Here is a 15,405-nt window from a genome sequence, read left to right as displayed (position 1 = left end):
TAGTGTGAAAATTTTAGTCATTCATGTTGCTGCAAATGGCATTATTTCATTTTTCCGGCTGAGTGGTATTCCGTTATGTATATGCACCACATCTTTATCCAATCCTTCGTCGGTGGACATTTAGGCTTTCGTGTCTTGATGATTGTAAATAGTGCTGCTGTGAACATAGGGGTGAATGTATCATTTCGAATTATTGTTTTGTCTCAATATATGCCCAGGAGTGGGATTGCCGGATCATAAGGCAACTCTATTTTTATTTTTTTGAGGAACCTCCATACTGTTTTCCATAGCGGCTGCACCAACTTACATTCCTTGAAAAAGTGTAGGAGGGTTCGCTTTTCTTCTAAGGAGGTGATTGATTGATTGATTGATTGGCTATTTATTTATCTTTTTGGGGCTGCGCCTCAGGCATATGAAGTTCCCAGGCTAGGGTTCGAATCAGAGCTGCAGCTGCAGGCCTGTACCACAGCCACAGCGATACCAGACTCGAGATGCATCTGCAGCTCATGGCAATGCCGGATTCTTAATCCACTGAGGGAGGGCAGGGGCTGAACCGCATCCTCATGTATGCTAGTCAGGTCCATCACCTGCTGAGCCATATGGGAACTCCCTGAGGAGGTGATTTTCCAGCTCATCTCCCTGGTCCTTCATCACATGCACCTGCTCACCCGGCGTGTGGAAAGCTCGTCCGCTCCCAGACGCCGTGTGCTCGGATTGTCTCTGTACTGTCCTGCTCACTTTACCACTGCCAGAAAGTGCCCTCCCACCCTCAAGCGTGGCAGGGCCACCCTGGCCTTCACTCCTCAGCTCACTGGCCGCCTTCTCGGAGAGCTTTCCCGTCACGACTTCAGCACCATCAGTATTGCCTTCCGGTTGGCCTGGGGGACTTCTCTTTCTCCACTCGAACTAAGACCTCCTTGGGGACGAAGTCTAAGGCCTCATCTCTGTAGCCTCAGATTTTCACCCTGTGCCCTTTTGACAGAGTGTGGGGCTTAGTATCGATCGCATTCCTTTGACTCTCACAGGCAAAGTCATGAAACATCCCACTTCGTGGTGGTGGCAGCTCCCTAGAGAGGAAGCGACTAGGCAGTATTGTGGGGAGGGCTGGGGAAGGGGTGAGCAGGAAAAGGAAACTTCCATCGGGGTTTCCCAGCCTGTTTAAGATCCCGTCTTTCCCACTCTATTCATCTCTCCTATCCCTTGCCCATTGAAATCGTGCCAGAGAATGTAAGCTTCCCAATGAATGTGATAAGAACACAAAACTCAGAGCACACAGGAGATGCTGTAAGAAAACGTGGTGTGTGTGTGTGTCTGTGTGTGTGTGTGTGTGTGTATGGGTGTGTGTGTGTGTGCAGCGTCCCAGCCAAAGTCTGAGAGGTCTAGAAGACTTCGGCCCCGAAAAACAGGCTCCGGACTCTGTAGGCCCTGGGTTATTTGGAGTATCCGTGAGTGAGGAGCCTTAGGATGTACCTTGCGTGTTCCTGACCCTCATTCTGCCAGTGAAACAACTGAGCCTTGAGAGGAAGGGGCTTCCTAAAGTCTCCACCCGGAGCCTGTCGGTGATGAGTGACGTCTGTCCAGGCCGCCTGGACGCTGGCCTACACTTGAAAAGTGGCCGTTTTGAGTGCCATGGCCATGGGATTCGGTCTGCTTCTGTCATCCTCAAAAAGTGGCCGTTTTGAGTGCCGTGGGCATGGGATTCGGTCTGCTTCATCCTGATTGACGTCACGTCCATGTCCCAGCGGAGGCTGCTCAGAATCAGCACCTGCTGGAAGCCCCTGAATGTTACACAGACGTCAAAGAGCTGCTTTAACAATATTGATATATAACTACCTTAATATATACATACTCATGTATGTTATAGAAAGATGTAGGAATAGAACTGTAGACCTAATGTGTATTATATATCTCTATCTGATTTTATATATATAAAATCTATCTATATATGTCTATCTGTAGAATATTTCTGAAAAGGGACACAGAAATTATAATTGACTGGGGACTGGAGGGCTGGGGACATGCTAGGAGTTTTTTGTCTTTTTCTTATACACTTTTCTTTTTACTGTGTGAATTGTTTCTTTTACCATACAACTGTAGTGTGTCTACAGTAAAAGGTTAGTAACCCAAGCCATCTCATTTAAAATGAATTCAATGAAAAAGGCCACCAAAAGCACATCTGCTGTTAATGCTTGGGTCACATAAGCAGGATCTTCTTTCAAGACTGCATTCATCTGCTTGTGTGTCTCAGAACCCATTTCCCTTCCCAGCACCTTGGGTCACGGCCACTCTTTGAGGTTCAAAATCACAATGTACTATTGCTCTCCTTGAGCTATTTCTAAACTTTCCTATCAGTCAATGAAAACTACGGCGCTGCTTTCAGTTGGCAGACTGACGACCTAAAGACAGTGGCAAGGATTTTTAAGCTGATTTGTTCTGTATCCCTTTTCTCTTAGTGAAAAATAGCACATGCTCATTGTAGAAAATTCAGAAAATACAGGTAAACAAGAAAGGTGCATATTACTAGGGCAGAATTTTTTTTCAGTTTACACAAAATATTTACCTCCCAGACCATGCTATGGCTCAATTAATGTATGCTCTTTCTTTGAAGAAGAAAGAAATGCCTGTGCATGTCTCAATGTAATTGTGTGGTACTTACACACAATAAGATGTAATGCATAAAAGCCCATTTTGAAATCACTACACCTGTTTAATGCAGGATTTCTGAAAAGAAGCCTAAATGATCCATTGCTTTAATTAACTACCTTAGGCCATCAAGAGGGATAAGGGGGAAATGCTATGGCTGGTAGTGGGAAATCTTGGAAGAAATGAGTCCAAGGCAGCTCAATGAAATCTTCTGGGAAGAGAAATTTTTATTATCATTCTTTTCCCAAGAGGATTCAGCTTTCAGAGTTAAAGAATTAGGTTTATTCCATGGCAACTGACTGTCACATTGGATTCATTTGGCTTCATTTGTTGATTCTAGAAACACTTCTGAGGAACAACTGTAAATTCAAAACCTGGCATTGTGGTCCTTCAGTAGGGAGGTGGGAGTCACTGCAGACAAAAGAAGGTTGCTAAAAAATTATTCCATTAGTGCAAATCTTCTTAATTATTTAACCTCAGAGTTTCCCTTCCAAACTGAGCCCCTGGCAGGGAGAGGGGAGGGCAGAGGAGCATTTTGAGGACAAGAGGGAGAAGAGAGTCACAGTCTCTTAAATAGTTGGAGGTCAGTGGAGAGAAGAATGTGAGCCAGTGTCCCAGGACCTGGTGGCTTATCTAACCCAGCCCACCCCCACCCCCATTGCTAATATTTGCTGTTCTAGCAAGTCATTAGTTAATATGAACCAGGCACCAATTTTGCAGATCTAGGAGGAAGGACACAGCTACAACCCATAATATCGAAAGGCCAGGAACTGTGGAAAGATTTCTAGATTCCATCGTGGAATTTGGCCATTCCAAGTAAGTCCCCATCTCGTGGTAGAGCAGTTGGAGACCCATGGACAAGATGCAGGGAAAAGGGGAATGGGTTCCATTAAGATGTCCCAGGGGAAGTCCCATCATGGCTTAGTGGAAGCAAATCTGACTGGTATCCAAGAGGACGCAGATTTGATTCCTTGCCTTGCTCAGTGGGTTAAAGATCTGGTGTTGCCACGAGCTGTGGTGTAGGTTGAAGACATAGCTCGGATCCCATGTTGCTGTGGCTGTGGAGTGGGCCAGCAGCTATAACTCAGATTTGACCCCTAGCCTGGGAATTTCCATGTGCTGCAAGTGCAGCCCTAAAAAAGCAAAAATAAATAAATAAATAAATAAATTAAATCAAATCAACAACATGACCCCTGTAAATTTCCTACCATCTACAGGGAGAATCCCTGATCAAGAAGATGCAGATTTTGTAGGATGAAAGCAGGAAATAATCATAACAAAAGCTTATAGTGGAAGTGGTCTGGCCTGAGTCCCCCGGAAGAAAAGCGAAAGCTCGAACGGTGGCAGATGGTCCCACAGAAGGACACAGAAGCAGGAGAAATCCTGGGAGCTCCGCTGCAGGTCAGGACTCGGGAAAGAAGGCTGTGATGTACTTCTTTATGGAATGCATCTCTGGGAAAGAAAGAAAAAGAAATTGCTCAAGAGGATGACTGAGAGTTCTGTTTACAGCAGGCCAATGTCAGCAGCTTAATCTTAGTTCAAAGGAAGAGATTATACCCATGACACATGCTCAGGTGCCACAGAGAAATGGCCCAAGTGTGCCCAAGTGATGTGGCTGCTGGGAATCCAGACTCCTTAAGAGTCTGTGAGCACCCTCTCTGCAGCCTGGGGGATAAAGAGACCACATGGGCCTCAGAGCGATACTAATTTGTGAGACCACTAAAGTCACACACCTTTCTCCCTGCCTCTGTCTCAACCTTGCAAGTTTCCCAAGTGTGCCGAAAGAAGATTTAGATGCAAACTAGAATATCAGTACATTCCCCCCCAACCCCCCCCCCAAAAAAAACCACAGGAAAAGTAAAGCACAGAAAAATAGTTCAGCATGACACACATTGCATTAACTGAAGTAATTTGCAAATGGGTCAAATTCCATCTATAAAAGAGAATAGTTTTCAGAGTTTCCACTGTGGCACAGTGGGTTAAGAATCATACTGCAGCAGAGGAGGTGCCGTTTCCGTCCCCAGCCAGTGCAGTGGGTTAAGGAACTGGCATTGCCACAGTTGTGGTGTAGGTCACAGCTGTGGCTCAGATTCGATCACTGGCCGAGGAATTTCCATATGCTGTGGGTGCAGCCAACAAAAAGAGAGAGAGAGTAATTTTCCAACTGGGTCAGAAAACCAAAATATAGCTAAATCTTATTTTCAAGAAACACATAAAACAAATTGAAGCAAAAATATATTTTAGAGATGGACAAAGACACATCAAATGAGTGCTAACAGAAAACGGAGGTGACAGTATCGGGGTTCTCATCATGGCTCAGCGGAAACAAACCTGACTAGTATCCATGAGAAAAAAGAAAAGAAGTGAAAATATCAGTACCAGAACAAGTAGGAGGAAGGAAATTACTGGAAGAAGGGGCCATTTCATAAATCAAAGGCAGGACCTAAAATAAAGATGTGTTTGTTCAGAATAATGAAGAGACAAACCAAAGCCCAGCGTTAAAAGAGACAAAGCCAATTCTCCTAGTAAATCTCCTCGAATGAGCAGAACTGAAAACAGTGGAGAATCACCTGCTCTTAAATCAAATAATGCTATGATGTGGGGTTTTAGTTGTTAACATTTAATTCTGTTTTCTTCTTTATGGCATCTTTTATTCACCTGTGTTTTCTAGATTATTTTCTTGAATGCTCAGTCAGATATTTTTTCTCATTTAATAAGAAGGGTATTTACAGTCAGGGACTTTCTAGACCATGTCTCATTAGTTTGTGTATGTAGTGTATTATCTAATAGTCTGTTATTGGGTTTTAATTTTCCTTTTCATTCAAGATTTATTTAGAAGCATCTACTTTTCAACCTCCATTAATTTTATTTTTTGAATTAATTTGAGTGTTTTCATATTGTACTCAGAGATTGTGACCTGAATAATTTTTATAAAGAGTTCATGTAAATTGAAAAAAAAAAAAGAAACACATTCTCTGTAACACACACCTTTCTTATGCAGTTTTTGCGAAACGAAAAAGGTATTAAAATTCACTGACTTTAAAAATCCTTTTTCAGTCGTATTTAAATCTTGGGTCTGTCAGCTGAGAGCAATGTTACAATATTGTACCTGTTGATGTAGAAGTTTAGAAATGATTCAATGAAAGAAACAGTGCATCAGGGTTTTACATTTCAGGAATTAAATCCCAGATGTCCAGGTACACTTTTGGAATATAACATAGGAAAATTCTCTTCCATGCAATCACCGAAAAACTACTTTGGCTCTTTATTATGTACAAATTCTGTTGTTTTGTATAAAACAACTATGAATTGGCATGTTTAGAACTATATTAGGTCTCTTTTAGAAAACAAAGCTGAAATCAGAGTGATCTGCTTCTCTGCTCTTTTTCCATGAAATGCACCTTGAATTGCTGGGCCTCATACAACGTCCTTTGAAAAATAGTTACCACTTCAAGACAACAATTTTCCAAATCAAGCAACTGGTAAATTGGAGAAAGACTGCATAGAATATAAATTGTTACATACAATATAATTTCACATGCACTGAATGCTACTTACAGTATTTCAAATATGTAAAAATAATACGGAAGAAATATTGATGAACAATCCCGGAGACTGTCAATTACAAGTACAACACATTAGAAGAAATGAAGGCGTCTTTGGTATGATTGATTGTACCCTAAGTTGGTTGTCTGAAATGCAAAATGAACTTTTCCATTTAAGAAAAAATGCATTCAGGCAAGCTCCAGAAGCTTCCTTAACCCACAGTTCACTGGGCCACATCAATGCACCAATGAGAGCAGTTTTCACGACTCTTCTAGAGGAAAATGGGCTGGGGTGGAGGCCAGCCGGAAGAGAGGGGTGCTCTATTGCAGTGCTGGTGGGCTCCAGTGGGCAGGTCCTGGGAAGGTCAGAAAGGCTTCTTAGGAGAGGCTGATTCTCTGTTGCACCCGTTCCTCACCAAAGGTGTCATTGCTGTACTTTCCCCCCGCCTCATCCCTGTCTGCTAGTGGCTTTTCCATGGCTGAGGTGGAAGTCACTTGTGATCAGTTTCTCTTTTGATCTTTACCTTGTTTATTTATGCATTTATTTTTGGCCACACCTGCAGTATGTGGATGTTCTTGGGCCAAGGATGGAACCCACGCCACAGCAGGGGCAAAGCTGGATCCTGAACCTGCTGCACCACAGGAGAACTCCAATCTTTACATTTTAAAAAGAAGCATGAAAACATTCTGTCTTTTAAATAAATGTTTATGCATATGTTCACACATACATAATTCAGAACAGAAGTTTTCCAAATGATATCATGTATTCAGGTACATAAGGTATATTTTTGGGAGCCCCTTCCACCTGGATATGTAGAAAAGGAGTTTCCATACCAGCCTATCTTCAGGAAAGTCCAAGGGAATCCTTCCTCGTGAGTTAGCCTGAATAAACATATCCTCAAAATGTACTTAAACTTACTCAAAATGAGGCTAGATGTGGAACAAAGAGCCCATCAGCACACCTTCACGGAAACCAGGTCCTCTCCAAAGGCAAGTGCGGTTCCAGGAGAAACCAATCAAAACGCACATGCTACTGTGCCCTTCCTGTGTGTGGGGCGGGGGCGCTCTCTGGGTGTCCCACCAGCACTGACCTGGACCTGTTTCCCAAAGTCAGAGGAGATGCCTGTCCCACTCTAATCACACTTATGTTCTAGAATGTGGCCCCTCTTGCCAGCAGTCAAGCTATCCCGTCTTCTCCTTTGAATTCAGATTATCTCCTTCTTTCCATATGATTCACTTCCTTTTCCTAAGGAACATCACAGACCTGGCCACCCTCCGCCTCTTCAACCTGCCATGATAGCAGGGTACCACAGTAAGTGTCCCAGGGTCTTTCTTCCCAATGCATCCTCTATGTTCTTTCATGTTTGGACTCTGTCACCTCTTTCTTCCTCTTTCATCCTTCACCTGATGGAGATGAATGTCTCAGGCCACAGTTCCAGGCAGAGAAAAGGAGATGGAAGCCTAGGTCATGTACCCTTGGCTGGGGGCAGTGCAGGGTCTTGTCCAGGGTGAGGGAGCCCACTGTTTACAGACTGTGTACCCCTCTGTGCCTCTTCTCCCATCCCCCTGCCCATAACAGCTCATCAGAGACGGTGGTGATGTCAGAAGTCAGAGCCAGGCTGGGAAGAGAGGAAGGAGATGAGGAAGGAGATCAGAACTGAGGCGAGAATGGGAAGTGATGGAAGAGAGAGGATGAGCTGGTGACAGTGAGAGAAAGAAACCAGTGCCCCTTCCCGTTCGCAAAACGTTAGGGGGAATAGACAAGAGAGTTGCTGCCCAGGCAGCCTTATCTTGCAAAACCAGTGACAGGGCAAGTGAAAACTGGGATGGAGGGTTGCTGCAGTAGCGAGATGGCAAGATGGAAGAACCCTCCTATTCAGCCATTCAGCTGTCACTAGTGACAGTTGTCACACTGAGAGTGGTGGCCTTGGGAAGGGGAAACACCAAGCCACTGGGTTAAACCCTCTGCTCATCATAAGAAATGTGTCTGGGACATGATCGTCACTGCAGTTAATTGTTGAATGTGTTAGATATTCCCTGGTGTAAAACCCACAACCGAGAAGCTCTCCTATCAGTTCTTATCAAGGTTTTCAGGTCAGCGACAGGAGGAAAGAATCTTACAAAGAAAAGTGCTGACCTAACATAGCGCTTTCTGCTTCTGAAGAACTGGGTTTTCCATTGTTGATGACGAGATCTCTTGATGCAGGTTGTGTTGAGGTTATCCTAGTTGTTTGAGTCACTGTGAAATTTGAAAAGTATGCTAATCATTGAATGAGTTTGAAAAATGATGCATTTCCTTTTAAAAATATCTAAAATTTTTTCATGTCGAATAATTGCAAAGGATGTGATTTCTGATATAGTGTAGGTTGACATTTTAAAATAGGACTGTTACATTGCTCTGATAAATATAAATAATGTATTCCACATTCTGATAAATGTGGAATATATTATTAAAATGGAACAAAACACTATTGCAGTTTGCTGCCCCAACATCATCCATTTTTAAAATATTTGAGCATTTCTTCAACTGCCAAAAAATTTACATCAAGCATTTCCCACTTAAGTCATATTTCTATCACACTTACCCCACAGAATTGTATCCTCATACAATTTTAATGCTTAAAAATATTTTATTCCTTATGCTGTCAGATTTTTTTCTTTTTCCCTGGCCAGACCCCTGGCATATAGAAGTTCTTGGGCCAGGCATTGAAACCCAGCTGCAGCTGTGACCTACAACGCCTGTAGCGTCGGCAACTCCAGATCCTTTAACCCACTGCACCAGGCCAGGAATCGAACCTGCACCTCCACAGAGACCCAAGTCACTGCCATCAGATTCCTGACTCACTGCACCACAGAGGGAAATCCCCAGATGTCTTTAAAACAAAAATATGTTCGTGAATTAAAATTTAGTTTTAATCTCCTCTGATTAAAAATCTCTAGAGTTAAAATGTCTAAATGCAGTAATTATTATAAATCAAAATAGCTTAAACACATAATGAATTTTGATAAATAATTTGTAAACATAAAAAGAAAATTTTATTTGGAAATTAGTTCTTAATAGGATAGATTGGAGGGACTTATGAGAAAAAGAGAAAGTCACCTTCGTTAAAGGTGGCTTTCCTAAGTGATATCTTGTCCCTTTACCTGGAGCCCTAGAGATTTGTACACCTTAAGCCACTGCTCCAGAGTCAGGTTCCAGTTGGGTGAATTGTCTGTAAAGTACACGAATGGATGTCCTGATAGGGTGCAAGGAAGCATTGATGCTGCAGGTGAATTTAGAACTGAGAAAGAGTTCATAGGAGCATCGGGGTCTGAAAACCGATCCCCTTGGGGGTTTTCGCCTGAGCCCAGGAGACAAGAGCCTTCGTGAACACAGCTACTCAAGGCTAAGGGTCCCCAAGGCAAGTGGGATCCACCAGTGGGGAGGGGAAGGAAAATATAATGACTCTTTATTTTTTAAACTCTGCTACATTTTATGCCTCTTCCGCCATGTACAATTTCTAATATATGGATAGCATAGAACAAGGGTGTAAATATGAAAATCATTTCTCTGAAGCAAGTCAGTAATGAGCATGATTGTAGAACCACACGACTCCGTCTCGATTTGAAGAAATACCTTGCTTGTGACTGAGGCCTGTGGGGCGGGATTTCTCAGAAGAGGGAGGGTCCACAGATACATCCTGGGGTCTCTGTGTTCTTTGTCATTACACACAATTATGTTTTCACTTTAGTGACAACTTGGAGGAATATCACTCCAGTGTCGTCTGGACCATCTGACTGATAACTTTCTCCCAAGGTCTCTGTACAGTTTTGGTGAACATGTCCTAAACATTATAAGGACCCTGAGTCAGGATCTTTGGTCCTGTTTTTCTCTAGCTACACCCACTCTCCTATGTCTCATTCATTCAGACGCTTGGCTTTAATGCCATCTTTACATACACTAACTCCTAAATTCATATCTCCAGCCCAGGACTCTTCCCCAAACTCCAGGCTCCTGTACCCAGTTTATCCTCCACTTCAAATCCTATCCTATGTCCTAAAGTCAATTGGATCAGGACTGAACTCTCTATTTCTCCCACCCCCTGAATCTGCTCTGCCTGCAGCTTCCCCACCTTGGTTGCAGGCAGCTCCATCCTTCCAGAGCGACACTTCTGAACTGTGAGTCAGACTACATCCTGCCTCTGCTCAAAATGCATCAGGGGCTCCCCACCCCACCCAGAGTAAAAGCCAAAGAGTTGACCCTGATATCCCGGAGTTTATAAGACCTCACCCCTTACTTCTCTGCCCTCCTGTCCTACCAGTGCCTCCAACTCACTCATGTCCCACTCTCCGCTCTTTCCCGAACACATCACGCCCATTCCTGCCTGGAGGATTCTCCCTAGCTGGTCCTTCTGCCTAGACAGCTCTTCCCCTGAGAGCCCCTCGGCTTGGTCCCTGACTTTCTGCGTATGTTACCTCCATTCTCACTGTTTCCATGAGGCCTGGCTGAACCCCCTGCACCTGCCCCATTCAGCTCTGGCACTCCTTGAGTCCTGTTCTACTTTTCCTTTTTTTTTTTTTTTTTTTTTTTTTTTGTCTTTTTGCCTTTTCTAGGGCCACTCCCGCGGCACATGGAGGTTCCCAGGCTAGGGGTCTAATCGGAGCTGTAGCCACCAGCCTACGCCAGAGCCACAGCAACGTGGGATCTGAGCCGTGTCTGCAACCTACACTACTGCTCACGGCAACGCTGGATCCTTAACCCACTGAGCAAGGGCAGGGTCCGAACCCACAACCTCATGGTTCCTAGTCGGATTCGTTAACCACTGCGCCACGACGGGAACTCCTACTTTTCCTTTTTTTAAAAAATGCACTTAATCATGTTTAAACACACTCTCAAGCTTGCTTATTTTATTTATTTATTTATTTTTTGCTTTTTTAGGGCTGCACGTGTGGCATTTAGAAGTTCCCAGACTAAGGATCGAATCAGATCTACAGTCGCCAGCCTGCACCACAGCCACAGCAACGCCAGATCTGAGCTGCATCTGTGACTTACACACAGCTCATGGCAATGCCAGATCCTTAACCCACTGAGCGAGGCCAGGGGTCGAACCACATCCTCACGGATACTAGTCAGATTCATTTCTGCTGTGCCACAGTGGGAAGTCCCTAAAGCTTGCTTATCAATGCGTCTTGTTTTCTGTCTCCTTCTGCTGGAGCATCAGCTCCATGAAGACAAGGATCTTGTATGCTTTGTTCACTGATGTGCGTAATTGCCCAGAACAACACCAGGCACGTAGTATGTGGGAACTAAGTTTTGGACGGATGAGTGAGTGAGTGAGTGAATGAATGAATGGAATGGAAGCCAAATCATGCATAACTCATTGTTTAAAAAACAGTTTCATCATGTGCTCTAAATAGGGACAGTGGTGCAGGTGTGAGTTCTCACATCAGTGTGGTGCCAAGTTCACAGAACTTGAAGAGCCAGCACGAGATGAGCAATAGTTCCATGTACCCACCCGGGCAGGTGCGTGGCAAGCAGTCCAGGCCATCTTCCTGTGCACTAACTTTGAACAATTTATTTGCAGCTACTACAATTACAATAAAGTTTTTTTCTTTTTCTGATTCCTCCGGTAATTGGATTAGACACTATATATAGCAGATTCAATAACATCACAATGCTGACCTTCTTTTCAGATGAACCAATCAGTTTTCCAGTTACAACGTGAGAGTCCATCAAAATATACACTCGAGAGTTGTTTGTGGAGTTCCCTGAAGGCCTAGTGGGCTAAGGGCCTGGTGTTGTCACTGCAGTGGCTTGGGTCGCTGCTGTGGCGTGAGTTCAATCCCTGGCCCAGCAACTTTCATATGCTGTAAGGATGCCCCCCCTCAAAAAAAGAATTATTTGCAAGAATTTTGGTGAAACAGGGGGGTCTATTTACTGAAAAAACTGCTTGAAGTTATTCATATCACTTTGCTCATCAAAACTTGGACAACCGGACATTCTCTAAAATCAATATCATTTAAGGTAAAATATAGAAATGAACTAATATACAATTGAAACTAAGGCTGGTCCTTTCTTTTGTTAAACACAAATTGGATGATTAATTCCACCAAAATAACATTTAATAAAAATAATCATTTATGCCACTATTATGATTTTTATGCACTTGCAGTTAATTTAAAAATTTTCGTTTCATGGTTGTAAAAGAGCCAAACTCATAGGGCATTTATATATAGTTTTACGTTTGTCGTAAGACTGGATTCCATCAATCTTCATCTGTCTTCGATCATGCTTTGGGGAAAAAGAGAAGGAATCAGCTTAACCTAGGAAATAGAAACTAATGAGACCAGATCACACTAGAGAAGCTGCGAGATATCCCATCCTCCCGTCACCCGCTGGCGAGGAAGGCCAGGGCACAGAGTGGAGCTTGTGTCCCAGAGGAGGGACCTTCCTCTTTCCATGGCAAATGTGTGATGCAGTCTCCTCAGTAGGGACAGTCAAACCAGCAGTGGGGATGTGGAAAGGGTGTCCCCAGTCCCCCAGTCCCTGCTTGCACATCATGCTGGCAACTCATTGCGAACGCACCACACTCTGCTCGGTGCATCACAATGTGTGCTTTCTTTTACGTAACAGTATAATAAAAATAATCTAAATCAAAAACGGGGGTTTGTGGGAGTTTCTGTTGTGGCTCAGTGGAAGCAAACCTGACCAGTACCTGTGAGGAGGCGGGTTTGATCCCTGGCCTTGCTCAGTGGGTTAAGGATCTGATGTTGCCGTGAACTGTGGTGTATGCTGCAGAAGTGGCTTGGATCTAGCATTGCTGCGGCCGTGGTGTAGGCCGGCAGCTACGGCTCTGCCTTGACCCCTAGCCTAGAAACTTCCATATGTATAGCCCTAAAAAGCAAAACAAAAACAAAAAACAGGTATTTGTTACTTTCCTTTAATGGGTTCTACACAATACTCAACTTTTAAAAATGCTGCCCAATAAGCAGTGTTGTTTATTTTACTTATTTATTTTTCTTTTTTGGCTGCCCTGCAACATATGGAAGTTCCCAGGCTTGGGACTGAATTGGACCTGAGCTGCCGGCCTGCACCACAGCCACAGCAATGCCAGAGCTGAGTCACATCTGTGACCTGCATCACAGCTCACACAACGCAGATGCCTAACCCGCTGAGCGGTGCCAGGGATTGAACCCCCATCCTCATGGATACCGGCTGGGTTCGTTTCCACTGCACCACAACAGGAACTCAAGCAGTGTTGTTTAAGATAGCCTCCCCCACCAAGACATTTTAGTTTACTCTTGGCAAATACTTTAGGAGTCCTGACCACTCCACAGGCCCAATAAACCCTCCACTGCTGGGAACTGCATTCTTGGGATCTGGGATGAGTGGTTGGTATAGGCCCTGCCTACTTTCTCCTTCAAGGCATTGCTAATTTCCTTGGAGAGTTCTTCTGGGGCCTTGAGGTTTTCCAAAGACCAAAGTAATGCCACTCAAGGACCTTGTCAGATGGGAGTTGACTCAGCTCTAACTTCATGTTCAACCACTACCATCTTACGGTATAGTCAGTAAGGAATGTTATTTCCTTTCTACAGGAGTTGCCGGGAGCTTAACTAAAGACCAGACTTGTAAAGCCCTGCTCCTTACCCCTCGCACCAAACAGGGCAATGAAACCAAAGAAACTGACATTCTCTGACTAGAGGAACTTTTTAAAATTAATTACTCTTCAAAAATGGTGTCTCCTTACCTGACAGAGGAAAATCCTAAAGGATGATTTTATTGCTTTGATTTCCCCACTCGCTGTGTTAAGGGATGCTTCCAATAGCAAGGACACTTTTAGATTCAAGGTGACCTATTGCTGGTCCAATGAGCTAAGATGCATTGGCCCTTAGCTTTCAGGAACTGGTACAACTGTTGCATTTCCTGAACAAACACGTATCTCCATGGGTCACATTTCTGTTCCTTTGTTTATTATTTTGACACGACCATCATTGAAAACCTCATGCAGTTACATAGAGTTCATCTGAAGTCTATACCTTTCTCAGGAAACTTTGCTGCAAGCTACTCTTTAAAATACCTTTGCATTTTACAAGCATGAACTTTACGATGAAGGATTTCCTTTCATGATTGTTCCATCCAGCTAGTGTATTTTAGAACAACACGCTGCCACTGAAAACGCAACCTCGCTAGCAGACATTCTCCGGCCTTCTGGCAGAGACATCTACCTCAGTTCCAGCAGACCCCCGTCAGCTCTGAGGTTGAGCATTGATCAAGGAAAGAATTCATTTTATTTGTAAAGCCCTGTGGCAGTTTACAAAGCACTTTCCCTTGTAATTCAATTTGCTCCTCCCAATACCCCTGGGAAGAATCTATTGTTATTTCTATTGAAAGGATGTAGTTAATCAAGACTTGGAGAAGTTGAGGCTTACCTGGGTAATACGTGACCAATGAGGACACACACACACACATACACACACACACACACACACACACACACACACACACATACACACAGATGATGTCTCCCAACTGGCAAAAGATACAACACCAGACAGTAATCTCATAAACAAGATGATTATCGCTCTACTTAGAAAACGTGTTGGAGTGAAAAATAAAGCCATTCTTGAAACACACCCTGAAGGTTTATAGTGTTTGAAAAATCTATTTTTTTAAAAATCATTAATTTTTTTCATCCCTACTTTACTCTAGTACTACTCAACTTCCCCCCGAAGGATTTCTGGTAGAGAAGAAGATTGATTTACAAAGCCCAACTAATCACATGCAAATGAATATTAAATATTGTCAATACAGTGTCGGATAGATGGCAGTTTTGTGGCCCTTGGGCCATAACTAACTTCTACCAGTGGGCAGGAGATGAAAGGAAGCAAAATGAATTCCCTTTAAATCCAGTGGCTCCCAGCAGGGTTGGAAGTAGTGTGAGGTGAAGGAGACACTTGCCTTGGGCTCAAAGTCTAGAGGGTGCTAAAAGACTCAGTTGAAGAAAAATAATACTTTCACACAATCTTTCCAAAAAAATCAAATGAATGCAAAATATCCATGATGAGTAAAATATTAAACATTGAAATAAAGCCAGAATAAGCACTCCTGGTTTTTCCCTTTGCTGCAGGCTCCATTATGGCTTGGCCAGGCACTGGTACCAACCCTCTCTTCATTTAAAATTTTGACATTTCATTCATGATGGATTTTTTTGCATACATTTTGTGTTTTCAAAAACAG

The 15,405-nt window shown here is 43.5% G+C and overlaps 1 long non-coding RNA gene across 2 annotated transcripts in view; it reads right to left on the bottom strand.

Annotated features, from left to right (window-relative positions):
- Positions 1 to 2,028: 2,028 nt before the first annotated feature.
- Positions 2,029 to 15,405, bottom strand: part of LOC146395095 (uncharacterized) — a 48,152-nt gene continuing 34,775 nt past the window's right edge. Inside the window, exons 3-4 of one of the 2 annotated variants that reach the window (XR_014834351.1) lie at positions 3,703 to 4,095; positions 2,029 to 3,655 (exon numbers count right to left, since the gene is read on the bottom strand). This is a non-coding gene — a long non-coding RNA (uncharacterized LOC146395095). Of the gene's footprint in view, positions 3,656 to 3,702; positions 4,096 to 5,443; positions 8,428 to 15,405 lie in introns of those variants that run through there. The other variant, XR_014834352.1, reaches the window with a different exon arrangement.

The sequence above is a fragment of the Sus scrofa genome, chromosome 18 (genome assembly GCF_054392235.1).
Source record: "Sus scrofa isolate SSC_HxYL_T2T_F1_AM1 chromosome 18, Sscrofa_HxYL_maternal_Yorkshire_Landrace_v2.0, whole genome shotgun sequence".
In the NCBI taxonomy this organism is placed as follows: Eukaryota; Metazoa; Chordata; class Mammalia; order Artiodactyla; family Suidae; genus Sus; species Sus scrofa.
Note: the sequence above shows the minus strand (reverse complement) of the source record. Positions and strands in the feature narration are given on the sequence as shown.